This window comes from Chrysemys picta, chromosome 2, assembly GCF_011386835.1.
Source record: "Chrysemys picta bellii isolate R12L10 chromosome 2, ASM1138683v2, whole genome shotgun sequence".
NCBI lineage: Eukaryota > Metazoa > Chordata > Testudines > Emydidae > Chrysemys > Chrysemys picta.
The window spans coordinates 233,684,686-233,700,129 of NC_088792.1; the positions used below are offsets into that span (position 1 = coordinate 233,684,686).

At 44.8% G+C, this 15,444-nt stretch overlaps 1 protein-coding gene across 23 annotated transcripts in view; it reads right to left on the reverse strand.

Moving 5' to 3' along the window:
• The window catches only part of EYA1 (EYA transcriptional coactivator and phosphatase 1), a 246,731-nt gene that overhangs the window by 223,303 nt on the left and 7,984 nt on the right, over window positions 1–15,444 (reverse strand). For 19 of the 23 annotated variants that reach the window (XM_065582146.1, XM_065582152.1, XM_065582150.1 and 16 more), the window contains exon 2: window positions 6,540–6,647. The exons of the other annotated variants lie outside the window; for them this stretch is intronic. The gene's annotated coding sequence lies outside the window, so the exon portion shown is untranslated. The remainder of the gene's footprint in view (window positions 1–6,539; window positions 6,648–15,444) is intronic. 23 annotated transcript variants of the gene reach the window in all.

A 15,444-nucleotide genomic window follows, 5' to 3' on the forward strand; every position in this document is an offset into this window, starting at 1 on the left:
GAGCTGTTCAACTACAGGCTGAGCAAGTGCAGCATGGTGGTAGAATGAGCATTTGGCCGTTTAAAAGGTCGCTGGCGTTCATTATTGACTCGCTCTGACCTCAGCCAAAGAAATCTCCCCATTGTTATTTCTGCTTGCTGCGTGCTCCACAATCTCTGTGAAAGTAAGGGGGAGACCTTTATGGCGGGGTGGGAGGCTGAGGCAAATCGCCTGGCTGCGGATTACGCGCAGCCAGACACCAGGGCGATTAGAAGAGCACACCAGGAAGCGCTGTGCATCAGAGAAGCTTTGAAAACCAGTTTCATGACTGGCCAGGCTACAGTGTGAAATATCTGTTTGTTTCTCCTTCATGAAAACCTGCCCCCTTTATTGACTCATTTTCTGTAAGGAACCCACCCTCCCCCTTCCCCCAGCTTGCTTTCAAACCAAATAAAGTCACTATCATTTAAAAATCATTTATTCTTTATTAATAGATTAGAAAAAGAGGGAGGGAACCCGGGTGTGATTTGGGAGGAGGATCGGTGGGAAGGAAAAGACCACTAAAAAAAGGTTTAAAAAATGACAGCCTTTTGCTTGGGCTGTCCACTGGGGTGGAATGGGAAGGTGTACGGCGCCTCTCCCCCCCCCCCCCCCGCGTTCTTACATGTCTGGGTGAGGAGGATACGGAACATGGGGAGGGGGGAGGGGGGTACAGGGGCTGTAGCAGCAGTCTGTTTTCCTGCAGCCGTTCCTGAAGCTCCACCAGACGCCGGAGCATGTCTGTTTGCTCACGCAGCAGCCCCAGTGTTGCATCCTGCCTCCTCTGATCTTCCTGCCGCCACCTCTCATCTCGAGCGTCTCTCCTCTCCTCACGTTGGTCCCTCCTGTCCTCACATTCACTGGCTCCTTTCCTATACTTTGAAACCGTTTCCTTCCACTCATTCAGATGAGCTCTGTCACTGCGGCTGGATTCCATAATTTCTGCAAACATCTCGTCTCGCGTCTTCTTCTTACGATGCCTTATCTGTGATAGCCTTCGGGATGGAGGAGGGAGGCTTGAGGAATTTGCAGCTGCTGTAGGGAGGGGAAAAAAGAGAGAATTGTTTAAAAAGATACATTTTGCAGAACAATGCTTATACTCTTTCACGGTGACCAACACTATTCACATTACATAGCACATGTGATTTCTGTGCAAGGTCGCATTTTGCCTCTTAATACTGAGTGCCTGTGGCTTTGCTGCTAGAGATCACAGGTCCGGGCAACAGAATTCGGCTTGCATGCGGCCATGGTAAGCCATTGTCTTACGGCTTCTGCGCCCTCCTTTCCCACATACCAAGCAAAGCCCGTAGAGTGCTGCGATTTTTCTGTTAACATTCAGCAGCAGCAGAAAACAAACTAACCACCCCACCTCCCCCCTCCCGCCATGAATTCTCTGGGATGATCGCTGTACCCCTCCCCCCACCGCGTGGCTGGTATCAGGGAAGATCCCTGCAGGAACCAAACTAACCCCCCCCCCCCCCGCCGCCGCCCCCGTCCCGCCATAAATTCTCTGGGATGATCACGGTACCCCTCCCCCCACCGCATGGCTGGTAACAGGGAAGATCCCTGCTAGCCAAACGCGAAAAGCTCAGGGCCAATTTCCCATCTGCGCTTGGCTAACTGCAGGGAAGGAATTATTTTCAGCCACAGGCAAACAGCCCAGTAGGAACGGCCACCTCTGTCCCCTTAATTAAGTTCCCGTATTTCAACCAGGTTACCATGAGTGATATCACTCTCCTGAGGATTACACAACAAGATAAAGAACGGATGTTGCTTGAATGCCAGCAAACACCGGGACCATACGCTGCCAGGCTTTGTCAGGCAATGATACCAGATTACTTGCTGCAAGCATGGCGTGGTCAAGTGTCCTACCATGGAGGACGGAATAAGGATGCACTGCCCAGAAACCTTGTGGCAAGGCTTTTGGAGTACCTCCAGGAGAGCTTCATGGAGATGTCCCTGGAGGATTTCCACTCCATCCCCAGACACGTTAACAGACTTTTCCAGTAGCTGAACTGACCGCGAATGCATCCCAAGTCCTCAGGGAAAAGTAATCATTAAAAACCGTTTGCTTTTAAAACAAGTTTTATATTTTAAAAGGTAAACTCACCTGAGGTCCCTTCCATGGGGTCAGGGTCTTGGATACTGGCTTGGGAGGGTTGGGAAGGTACTTCAGTCAGGCTGAGAAAAAGATCCTGGCTGTTGGGGAGAACGGAGTGCTGTGTGCTCTCTGCAAGCTCATCCTCCTCCTCCTCCTCCTCCTCTCCCCCATCGGCAGAATCCTCAGGTGTAGCTGATGAGACTATCCCCGACCCGGAATCCACGATCACAGGTGGGGTAGTGGTGGCGGCCCCCCCTAGAATTGCATGCAGCTCGGCGTAGAAGCGGCATGTCCGCGGCTCTGACCCAGAGCGACCGTTTGCCTCCTTTGTTTTTTGATAGGCTTGTCTGAGCACCTTGACTTTCACGCGGCACTGATCTGAGTCCCTATTGTGGCCTCTCTCCATCATGCCCTTGGAGATTTTTTCAAAAGTTTTGGCATTTCATCTTTTAGAACGAAGTTCTGCTAGCACTGAATCCTCTCCCCATATAGCGATCAGATCCAGTACCTCCCTCACGGTCCATGCTGGTGCTCTTTTTCGATTATCGGCCTGCATGGTTACCTGTGCTGATGAGCTATCTGTGGTCACCTGTGCTCTCCACGCTGGGCAAACAGGAAATGAAATTCAAATGTTCGCGGGGCTTTTCCTGTCTACCTGGCCAGTGCATCCGAGTTTAGATTGCTGTCCAGAGCGGTCACAATGATGCACTGTGGGATAGCTCCCGGAGGCCAATACCATCGAATTGCGGCCACACTATCCCTAATTCGAAATGTTAAAATCGATTTTGGCGCTACTCCGCTCGTCGGGGTGGAGTACAGAAATCGATTTAAAGGGCCCTTTATTTCGAAATAAATGGCGTCGTTGTGTGGATGGTTGCAGGGTAAATTCGAATTAACGCTGATAAAACCGAATTAAAGTCGTAGTGTAGACCAGGCCAAAGATACAAACACCAGAGTTACAGACTAACCGGTCAGCCAGACAACATGGGGAACCAGAAGTAAGTTATCAGTCAGCAGCGGAGACAAAACAAAATAAAATAAAACAAAACAACAGCAAATACTGTACTGTACTGTGCCTGTATTGAATCTGGGCTGCCTGTCTCCACCCCCCACCCACCACCGTGCAGGCAGCCACTTACAGGTAGGAGATGGTGAATTCTGTTTTCCCCTCTCCCTGGCTGGGAGGAGAACAAGCTTGCAAGCTCAGAGCCCTTGAAAGAAACTTCCTGAGCTGCTACTGAAACCTGGCTGGAGTGTAAGCTGCTGGAGCCATAGCCCCAGATCTTGCCTGCACACTGCGCTCTGGAGTAGCAGCTCAGTTTTAAAGGGCTACAGCCTGCACCATGCACCCACTGACACTGTGGTGCCCCAGGGTGCCTCATTCATCACCCTTGCAGCCAGGGGGCTAGAACCAGCTGCCTGTCCCCACCCCCACAGGCAAGGCAGCCACTGCAGAGCTGTCAGCCCCCCCTACGAGCACGCCACCCTGAGGAGCATCCCATAATGGCTTGTTCAGAGTTATGAACAACCTCCATTCCTGAGGTGTTTGTAACTCTGAGGTTCTACTGTATTTGTATTTTCTTTCTCAGATATCAGGTGGGAGAGTGAGTGAGTACGTGGACTTAGTCCAGATACACACATGTGTAACTAAGAGCTGCCCCAATTAGTTTATATGGTATGTGATTTCAAACCTGTAATCACTGCACATTCAAGTCCCTTTGATAAAAATGTTAAAACATTTTCTTCAGACAATGAAAATATCACTCAGATGCAAGAGTTAAATTAAGTCCTAGTTTGGCTGCTTGAGTGTAACAGCAGCATTTGGCCAATGGAGTTATTTTGGGTCAAGGTGACAACTGATCCCAGATACAAGCTGGAATTTCACTGTCACTCTCGTTCAGTAGAGAAGCTCTGGCCCTAGAGAGTGGCAAGTCTCCCGTAGTTACTTTTTCACTTGCATTGTATTGGCTGATAAATATTTTCTTTTTCCTAGTACTTCCTTGGGTATCCATCTACCTTTTTCCTTTCCTAGTATGTAACACACCCTTCAATTTAGTTACTGAACAGGATCTCAGTGTTTCCCACTTGGTCTTGAAATGGCTTCCCCAAAACAGTTTGCATTACATGTGTTTAAATGTTTTTTACTTCCTGCATTAATATGATTTTCCTCCCCACAAAATCTCCCTATCTCAGTGGCTTACTACCAGGACTCTGGAGTGGCTGCAGGTGCTCTGCTCAGAAAGGCTATTGGTTTGTGTCCTTGTCATTTCACAGTCTGGAACTCCCCTTTCCCTCCCCACACAATTTTCATGGTTCACTTATTTTTTCTCCTCTGCCTTCTCACTCCGTACCTCATTGGGTTTACTCTTTGCTTTGCCTTGCTAACTACTGGTTATAAGAAATATCAGTGTTGGTTTGGTTATTTGTGGCAAATTTGGCTGCCCAAACAGCAACTTAACGGATTAACAGGAAACCCAGTTCCGGGGCCTGATTCACCACTGCATTATTCCAGTTTAATGGTGATGTAGCTGCATGGAAATCAGTGGAGTTACACTACTGGCATAAAACTGATAAACCACAAAGGTAAATCTGCCTCCTGCCATATATGTTTGACCAGGACAAACTCCACAGTTACTGTGAGTTACATGTATCTTGATAGAGAAACTCCACTCCGTGGCCATCAAGGTGTTACACAGCAGTACAGTCCATGACTGCAACCTATTTCAGCAAAGGGAAGGATACCGTAAGGAGGCACTGAGCACAAGTAATACCTCCCAAACTCTGCTGTCAAGTGGGCTGTGCTGAGTGGTACAAAGAATGGATGGGGGGGCCAGACAGCCCCAACAGAGTTCCCCTGACTGACAGCTCCCAAACATGAATAAGTACTTACTGTTAATGACAATTGTAATAACCACTTACACACTGCCCATCAATATTGTGCACCTGACCAATACACATGGCAATATTTAAAATACAGCCTGTGTTCAGTTGTGTGGTGAGATAGTATTATAGTAGAAGCCACAGGAAAAATTTTGGTTGCGTCAGGCAGAATTCCTCTTTGGGCTCCAGGGTAGGGCTCAACAGGCATCAGCCATGCATATAGCTGTGGTGGTGCAGAAAACTATTTAACTACATGTGCAAACAGGACCAATTCATGTTCAGCACCAGTTTAGAAACCATAATTGAGCCCTGTTTGAGGCAAGGTTCAACCACAGTTTCTGAAACGGTGTTGAATATCAATAGGTCCTTTCTACACATTGCTGTATCAGCAATGGATACAATACCCTAATGTAGACAGACTCCTATTGTGAAATAAAATGTCTAAGCCAAGTGGTAGTAGCCACATTGCTTTAGACAGTAAAAACTAAACTGGAGAATGAGAAGACAAATACTGTAGGGAACATTCATCCATTGTCAGGAGAATGGACTACATCACTGGTCCCTGACCAGCACGCTATCACCCAATTTTGGGTTGCCACCTTTTTTCTTGGTGACTCATTTCTTTCTACTTTGTTGCTATGTGAAAAAAATCACACAAGCAGGGGAAACTGACTACCTAGAAAGTGCTGTTAAACACACAAAGTAAATAAGCTTAAAAACATAGAAAAAGTCACTAATATTTAAGTTAATAGTAATCTTAGGAGCTATTTTTTATGGTAAGTAAAAATTGGTCAGACAAAAGTAGGATTTGTATGTAGGCTGTTTCCTGATCTATGTGTTCTATAATCAAGGATAAAAGCTACAAGTTGGAGGGTTCATTAAGTGCTCATTGAGAACAACAAAACAAGCTAACGAATGCATAATCATGCAAGGTGTGAAGACTTATTTATAGTATTCAAATGTGTTATTAACAGCCTCATTACATTAGCAATCAGTGTGCAAAGCTTCTTACCAATGTGGCTTGTGAAACAGGCATTTACAGGAAACAACTTCATCACTGAAATATCATAATTTCAGAGTCACAGATTTTGTCATTGTGTATAAAGCTGACTTATGAGACTTTGTCCTAAATTCACAGCAGACATACCAATTTATTCCAGTGATTAATCTGGCATGCAATCTCACAACCACATATAAAAAGCAGGTAAACTGAAATAAACTGATTAGGAGACTTGCTAATATGATTAAAATGTTATGAGCAAATCAAATCGGATAAGAAAAATACCTGAAGACAGCAACAAATACTGTATTATAGTATGAGACATTTAAAAAACTATCATCTTTTAAAAGTATACATATATTATTATGCAATGCAGCTTTGGATTAGGCCTCTAACCTCTCATATTATAATTCATAGCCTCAAATCATTAAAAGTGGGTATTTCACTTTAAGGAGTTTCCAACCACTCAGTTACGACAAAAATAATTACTACTTTAAAAGCAATAACTCTTTCCTTAGGGCTGACATGTTGTTTACTTACAGACTTTCCATTTATCCCCCGAGGGTCTTCCACTGAAGATATCTTCTTCCAAATTATATATGGGCTATTAGCTAAAGTGTGCTTCAAACAGTCCTAACACACACACACCTGTGGAGAATACAGCACCGCACAGTTGTATTAATTTGTTGGCATGAAAGTAAGAGCTGATCTTTACATTTGCAGCTTTCCATTAACTAACATGTACACACAAGTCAGGAACATTCATCTTCAATGAATTAAATTAATCTTTAAAATAAATATATGGTCTTGCTATTTATGACAATCTACATGAGCCAAATGCAGCAAGTGATAGCTCTGTTGTGCCTGCTATCAGCAGCTGAAAGAAAGGCAGCCAGGAACTTTTCTACAGCCACTATTTCTGTGCCAACAATGCAAAAGATTTTTTTAATTGTGTTTTTTTTTGGGAGGGAGGGGGTGGTTTGTATTTTTTAAATTCAGTTTCTGCATGCTTTCTATCAACATCAATTGTACTGTAATGCTAAAAGGAAATAATAACGAAGAAATATGATTGTAGACTGAGCCAGGATAAAAGAGAAAATCCACAACGTTTTCAGAATGTTGCCCTCAAGCTAAGGATATTATACTAAATCTCTGCAAGTTTACATTAGGTCACAGTCCCACTGCCTATAAAGTCATAAATATGAGATGCTTTGTGTTCTCTCACCTTCAGAAAGTGTTCTTTCATGTTAAGTAACAGAAAACAGAGTTACATTTAAAAAGGTTCAGTCCTTTTTTTAAAGGGAGCATTTCAAGAGATAGTTTCCTCTAAGGAAATTATCTTCAGAATAAAGTGTTGGGACAATTGTTTAAGATTTAAAATTAATTGTTCATACCAGTCAAGCAGACATCACTCCAAACACCAGCTCCCAAAGTTGTTCCCCCTCCCCAAATTTGTGATGAATCTGTTTATGAAAAGTGTGGAGTAAATGCAGTGTGAACAGATACAATGTAAACCAAGGAAATCACTGATGAAATCTGAGGGCTTGTCTACACTTACAACAGTGCAGTGGCACAGATGTGCCTCTAGCACTTAGTGAAGACGATCCTATGCCAACAGGAGAACTCTGTGTAGATACTCCACCTTCCCAAGAGGCAATAGCTATGTTGATGGGAGAAGCTCTCCTGTCTACATAATGCTGTGTACACCTGGAGTTAGGTTTGTATAACTGTCGCTCAGGGGTGTTGAAAATCCACAAGCCTGAGTGATACAGTTATACGAAGAAACTCCTAGTGTAGACCAAGCCTTAATCTCTCTCTCACACAAACAGTTAGGTAAATGGCACTTTTCCTTCTGTAACAAACTAAAGCCAAGGTCCTGCAAACACTTACTCGGGTGAGTAGCCCTAATTCAATGGGACTACTTGCATACATAAATCTAAGTATACGCATATGCATTTCAGGATTGGGATCTAATGACCTAATCCTGCTATCCTTTATTTCAATGGGAATGTTACATGTACAAGATACATACTATTGGATTCTACTTAGTCCACAAATGCTTCTACTTGTATAAGATTTATTTTAAAAAGCAACATGAAAAAAGCATTAACAGGTCAACTCCACACAGTAGGGAGGATGCTGATACGCAACATGCTTCCTGGTGTATCTTCCCCAACATTTCTGGTTTACAGGGAAGGGACGGTCACGGTGGGGCTGGCCACTTTAAAGGGAGATAAGCTTAAGGCCACCTGTGACAAGCTTAACTCACCTCCACAGGTGGGGAAAATGAAGATCAGGTGACCCAATTAGGCTTCTTAAAAGGAGAGTCTGCAGAGAGTTAAGAAATGGTGACCCAGCGCCAGGAAGGAGGGCTGGGGACTTCCTACCATAGGGGAGAGAGACATTCAACTGGGGTAGCAGCCTGGAGGGCCAATGTGTCAGGACTAAATAATCTGGAACCAAAAGGGGAGTGTTTTAATTACCTTTGGACTCTGATGTGGAGTTTTTGAGGAATCTGGGAAAGGAAACCCGCACAGCAACATCTAGCCATGAGAGCTGGGGCACCAATTTAGACAAATGGGGGGGGATTACAATCCCCACTTGTCTCCCCACCCCTTTAGGGACCCCAGGTCTCCCTCAGCCAGGGAATCTTCCCTCTCTCTTTCTCTCTCTCTATGTGCACAATGCATGAGCCAGTGCCACCTGGAGTCAAGTTCTTGGCATGCTCTCCTGCACACCACTATATAGAACAGACTTCTCATGCCCCAGGTCACAACGGCACTCAAATTTGGCCTGGTTGCCCCTCTGTCTGGATGGTGGGGCTGCCAGGTCTAATTTCAGTGACATTGCGACCATGCAGCTGGAGCAATGCTCCCAACTGCTCCAGCAGCTTCTATACTAATTTAGTACCAGACCACTGCTGAAAGGTTGTTGGGCCATGGTCCACCTGTCCATCCCCTGCACTCTGGCTCTGCAGCCTATGGAATATTGAGGAAGTGCTAAAACCTAATGGAGTGACACATTCACACAACCCACAACACTGTCTATTGACACCACTTTATGAGGGGGCTCTTGGGTGGCAATCACCCTGCTACAAAGATCCAATACAATCCTTCTCCTGTTGAGGACAATGGAAAACTTGAGATACTTCTGTGGGAGCAGGACTGGGCCCTTGGACTTGTTCTGACACCAGATTCCTAAGCAGGCAATTAGAAAATTATTAAAGACTTTAAAAAGTTACAAAAGGAATTATTTTTTAATTAAAAACCAACAAACAGCAGGGTGAAATGTTTCTCTGCCAAAGTCACGTACAGGATGCTGTTCTCCTAAGCAATGACTGCTGCCCGTTTAAAATGTCTTTTCCTGCAAAACTCCATACAGGGAAAACCACATGAGCTGAGACTCTGCAACTTCACTGAGGGAATAAAATGGTGTCTTTTCTCATGAAAAATATCCAACAGATAATTGATGTCATTTGGGTGATTTGGCAGCTTTCCAAGTCAGCAGTACACCCTTTACAAATATATAATATGAAAGCTTTACCAAGACTGGTAATCTTTTACACTTAAAATGCATTCTTGTAATAATGCCAATAAGCATAAAACAGATAGATTTTAGTCTATACAATTCCTCAGGAGTGACTAAATGACCTGACTCTCAGGAGCTGCAGCTAACATTATCTCACACTTACAGATGTTTATAAAATATAGTTCCCATTAAGCCATTTTGCGTAATACATCACTATCAGAAAGAGCCCAATATTGCATTCTTTGCTATGGCAAAACACACCTTCAAGTCAATGGAGTTGCATGCTCATAATTAAGAGGGTTAGACATTTGTCCTCTACATTCTGACTATCCACCCTGCTGTTAGGGGCAAAAATTCAGCCTGCCTCCAAAGCTGTTGAAGGCCTCTGACAGCAGCACTAAATTAGCACTGACATTAGGGTTTAGCTTTCAATATAGAACAGCTGATTTACAATGTAATAATGTAATTTTAATTTTAAAAAATTAAACAAACTTAAACAAAGGCAACTGAGTTATCTTTATTATAAATGTCATGTAGAATATTCTAACATTTAGTAAGTTTCACAAAAAACTAATTAAACTCCCTTGCGTTGTAGCAAAAATTACATCTGAATTACTCAGAGTATCTATTACACAGAGGTTATTATATGCAAAATAGGTCATCTAATATGGGGGAAAATACCTCACAAATTATGGGAAAGACAACACCCAAATTGAGGGGAAATCATGAAAATACGTATCCTTTTTTTTCTTTCTATATTACTTCTGGGATCAATTAACCACTTTGCTTACTTAAATATTATTATTCAATATGTATATGGTGATAGCACCTAAAGACCAACCAGGTCACAGAATCATTGTGTTAAGCACTGGTGTGACCCAAGGACCCTTGGTGCAACTGGCAGAGAGCACAAGGAATGTAGAAGGTCTTGCAGGGATCCTCTGGGTCAGATATTTTCATAACAGTTCACCAAGAGTGACATGTGAGGTTTCTACCGAGAGCCAGTAGCCCATTGCTTATCATAATCACTGTGCAATATGTCTATGGATAATACTTATGGATTTATGCATCTATACTAAAATTAATGTTCTTAAGGACTGGGAATTAAGGCAGGTCACCAGGGGGTGACATAACTCAGAACTTTCAGACAGGAGGTTACAGACGCTTATCCCTCTGTCCGGCCACGAGAGTATTCTGTATTTTATGACTCACAATGGAGGCCTATTTTCACACTGAGCAAGATACTAGTTGAAAGACTGCAAAATCTACAAGAGAGAAAACCTACAGGGAAAAAATAAATGCCCAGCAGGGGAGAATCATGTTTATGACTAACATCAAAAGATAGTCTGGTATATCAGGGAATCCAAAGAAACACAGGGAATCCTTAACCGAGGAAACAAGCTGACAGTGTTGTTTGTCTCATGAAAAGAGGATCAAAGCCAGCCTGGCTGTAAAGTGCTGGTGAGCAATACACCTCTACCCCGATATAACGCGGTCCTCGGGAGACAAAATAAATCTCACTGCGTCAGGAGCGCCGCCAGCATTTTTGCCGCCCTAGGCAGTGGAAGGTCCCGCCCCTGAAATGCCGACGACGACCAGGGCGGCTGAAGATCCGGCCACCGCGGTCGCCGCCCCCCAAATGTTAGTGCCCTAGGCGACCGCCTAGGTCACCTAATGGATTGCACCGGCCCTGCACTGTGTTATAGGTGAGAGCGCATTATATCGAACTTGCTTTGCCCCCCCCATTCCTTGTTCCCTGACCACCCCCTCCAGAGACCCCTGTCCCTAATCACCCCCAGGACCCCACTCCCTAACCAACCCCGCCTGCTCCCTGTCCCCTGACTGCTCCATCCCCTATCCACACACCCCACCCCCTGACAGGCACTCACCGGCAGTGGCGGGTGCACTGGAGCAACGTGGCCCCAGTCCACTCCACTCTGCCATCTCCCAGCCGCAGCCCTCCACTTCCCGCCGCCGGTGAGTGCGGGGAGGTTGGGGAAAGGACGCCCTGCGCACTCACCGGCGGCGGAAAGCAGAGCGCCGCAGCTGGGAGCTGGCGGAATGGAGCGGGCTGGGGCTGCATTGCTCCGCTTCCCGCCGCTGGTGAGTGCGGGGAGGTTGGGGAAAGGACATCCTCTGCACTCACCGGCGGCGGGAACGGGAAGCGGAGGGATGTGGCCCCACCCCCAGCCGTGTCGCTTAGGGGGGGCGTTGGGGAAAGGTCCCGCACTCACCTGAAGCGGGTAGTGGAGCGACGCAGCTGGGAGCTGGCAGAGTGGAGCGGGTGGGGCCGGGCTTCTCCGCTTCTGCCGCTGCCGGTGAGTGCAGGAGGGATCCCTTCCCCCAAACCCCCACCCCCGAGCGACACCGCTGGGGCTGGGGTGAAGGAAGCGGAGCAGAGTGGGCTGTTCCCAGCCCCCCGCTATTCCCCTGGGCCACTCAGACTGTGTGGCCCCCAAAACTGCCCCCCACAGCTCCTGCCTCCTAGACCCTGGGGGGGGGAGCCCCTGACCGCCCCCGAGACCCTCTGCTCCTTATCCAACCCCTCCACCCTGGCCAGGCCCGGCACCCTTAACATGTTGCTCAGAGCAGCGTCTCAGAGCTTTACCATGTTGTATGTGAACCCGTGTTATATCGGGGTGAGTTATATTGGGGTAGAGGTGTACTTTATTAGACAAGAGAGTATCTTGTTAATTAAGTCTAGGCTCTAGAATGTGTGTTATAACTTTATTTAAATAAATTATTTGTTTACAATATTTCTGCTTGCTCCTACTTTGAATTACTTTGTTAAATTGACGTATACTTGATTTCATTATAAATGTATCTGACTACTGTGTATTAAGCAGAGCTGTGGTTTGGGGTAGAACTAGTAAGCTGGGGTGTACTCCTTCTTTGGAAGCAGCAGATCTGCGACTACTACGAGTCTCCAGTGAAACAGGGGCTGGACACTCCAGGGAGTCACTTGGACGGTTCAAGGGTTGGAGTGTGCCTTTTCCCCAACCTGTAGAGAGACAGCCGGGCCTGTAGAGGTCTATGGGGGAGTGCTTGTGTTGCCCATAGCTGGTGGAGTTGGGGAACTGGCCCCTGGCAAGCACAGACAAGACTTCCTCATGCTATGGGCAGGTGGTACTGAGGTGCTTCAGAATGCTGAGTACCCCAGGAAGCATCAGAGCTGCACAAACATAAGATAAATGACAGCCCCGGCCCCAAAGACTTATTCGTATTTTTTAAAAGGTAATAAAACTACAAAATGTAAACAAGCATAAAAAGGAAAATAAGGACAACCTGGGGAATTACAGAGCAGTCAGCTTAACTTCAGTACCCAGAAAGATAATGGAGCAAATAATTAAGCAATCAATTTGAAAACACCTAGAAGATAATAAAGTGATAAGTAACAGCCAGCATGGATTCGTCAAGAACAAATCATGTCAAACCAACCTAATAGCTTTCTTTGACAAGGTAACAAGCCTTGTGGATAGGAGGGAAACAGTAGATGTGGTATATCTTGACTTTAGTAAGGCTTCTGATACTGTTTTGCATGCCCTGCTCATAAACAAAGTAGGGAAATACAACCTAGATGGAGCTATTAGAAGGTGGGTGCATAACTGATTGGAAAACCATTTCCAGAGGGTAATCATCAGTGGTTCACAGTCAAGCTTGTAGCGCATATCGAGTGGGGTCCCGCAGGTATAAGTCCTGGGTCTGGTTCTGTTCAATATCTTCATCAATGATTTAGATAATGGCATAGAGAGTACATTTACAAAGTTTGCCGATGATACCAAGCTGGGAGGGGTTGCAAGTGCTTTGGAGGATGGGATTAAAATTCAAAATTATCTGGACAAACTGGAGAAAGAGTCTGAAGTAAATAGGATGAAATTCAATAAGGACAAATGCAAAGTACTCCACCTATGCAAAGTACTCCAACAATCAGTTGCACACATACAAAATGGAAATGACTGCCTAGGAAGGAGTACTGCAGAAAGGGATCTGGGGGTCATAGTGGATCACCAGCTAAATATGAGTGAACAGTGTAACACTGTTGAAAAAAAGCAAACATCATTCTGGGATGTATTAGTAGGAGTGTCGTAAGCAAGACACAAGAAGTAATTCTTCTGCTCTACGCTGGACCGATTAGGCCTCAACTGGACTGTTGTGTCCAGTTCTGGGTGCCACATTTCAGGAAAGATGTGGACAAATTGGAGAAAGTCCAGAGGAGAGCAACAAAGATGATTACAAGTCTAGAAAACATGAACTACAAGGAAAGATTAAACAAACCCAGTTTTTTCAGTCTGGAGGAGAGAAAACTGAGCGGGGACATGATAACAGTTTTCAAGTACATAAAAGGTTGTTACAAGGATGAGGGAGAAAAAAAATCTCATTAACCCCCGAGAATAGGACAAGAAGCAATGTGATTAAATTGCAGCAAGGGAAGTTCAGATTGGACATTAGGAAAAACTTCCTAACTATCAGGGTAGTTAAGCACTGGAACAAACTGCCTATGGAGGTTGTGGAATCTCCATCAGAGGATGTTTTTTAAGAGCAGGTTAGACCAACACCCATCAAGGATGGTCTAGATAATACTTAGTCCTGGCATGAGTTCAGGGGACAAGACTAAATGACCTCTTGGGCTGCCTTTCAGTCCTATGATTCTATAGAAAGTACTTCATGTTGGATTTCATTCCCTTTGCTCTACGATGATATCCAAAGGTGGACAGTTCCTTCTCTTTATATGGAATGGTAGCAATGCATATCTTCATAGTTAGCTTAAGGTGACTTTCTCCTGTAGGAGAAAGGCTCATAAAGACTTCTTAAAAGTCATCAAATGCACACCAGCAAGGACGGGGAGATGAGTCTGTATCCTCAATACACTAAGTGTGTCAGGTTACTATGGAAGGGCTTTCTACAACTCCACTCCTTCTGCACATGTCAATAACTTGACCTCAAAACCTAACAATAAAGGAGATCTATTAAAGGCTGAGCAGAATTATATATATATTTAGGGTAGTCTTTTAAAACAGTTGCCGATTAAGGATAATCTCTTGCACAGATTTCAGGGTACACATGAGTTACAAACAAGGATCAATGTTTTGGCTGGCAAATCCGGACTCTGCAGCTTAGCTGCCTACATAACCTGATGCACATGTAGAGAAATTATCCTCCTAACTGCTGATATATGCTCTGAGCAACAGTTACATATATGTTTTGATGACAAGCAAAACAAAAAACAAAAACAAAAAAACAGTATAGGACATGTCACAATTGATTATTTCATAAATGGGAGGTCCAACCCAATTGTAACCTTGCATAGTAGAAAAATATATTCTATACAGGTTCTTATGCCATGTTCATCATCATAGTATCTAAGTGACATATAACCAATCTCAATGCAAACTTTGGTTCCTAAGACCACTGAACCTGACTCTTCACTCTAGCTGACCTGTTCTTGATGCAAGCAGGTGTGTTGTGTTTCCTTTATTCTAAGCCCTGCCAAGCTCCTAGAATACCTTAAAGCAGTCTCTGGGCTACTGTAGCTTATATTCAGCTCCAGTTGGCCCCTAGGTGTGCTTCTGATAGCCAAGAATAGCTGAAGTAGAGCAGTGCTTAAGCCATGCCTCTTTGCCAATTATATACCCTACATGTCGCCAGCTCCAGGGTGTTTGGAAGAAAGGGACGTGGAGCATTTCCTCTGCTACTGCACCATGTGGAGAACCACTTTATGTTGGAGGATTCCCTGGTGATTGGTTCCGCTGCTACGCAGTCCCTTTATTTCACCAGAATAAGATAATTTTGAAAATTTGACACATACACTATCCCGCTAGCATATTATTTTCAACCTAATACTGCATTTTTGTGAAGTCGCAGAGCTGACTGCTATATGTAGGTCAAATCCTAAACACAACAATAAGCTCCCACCCTA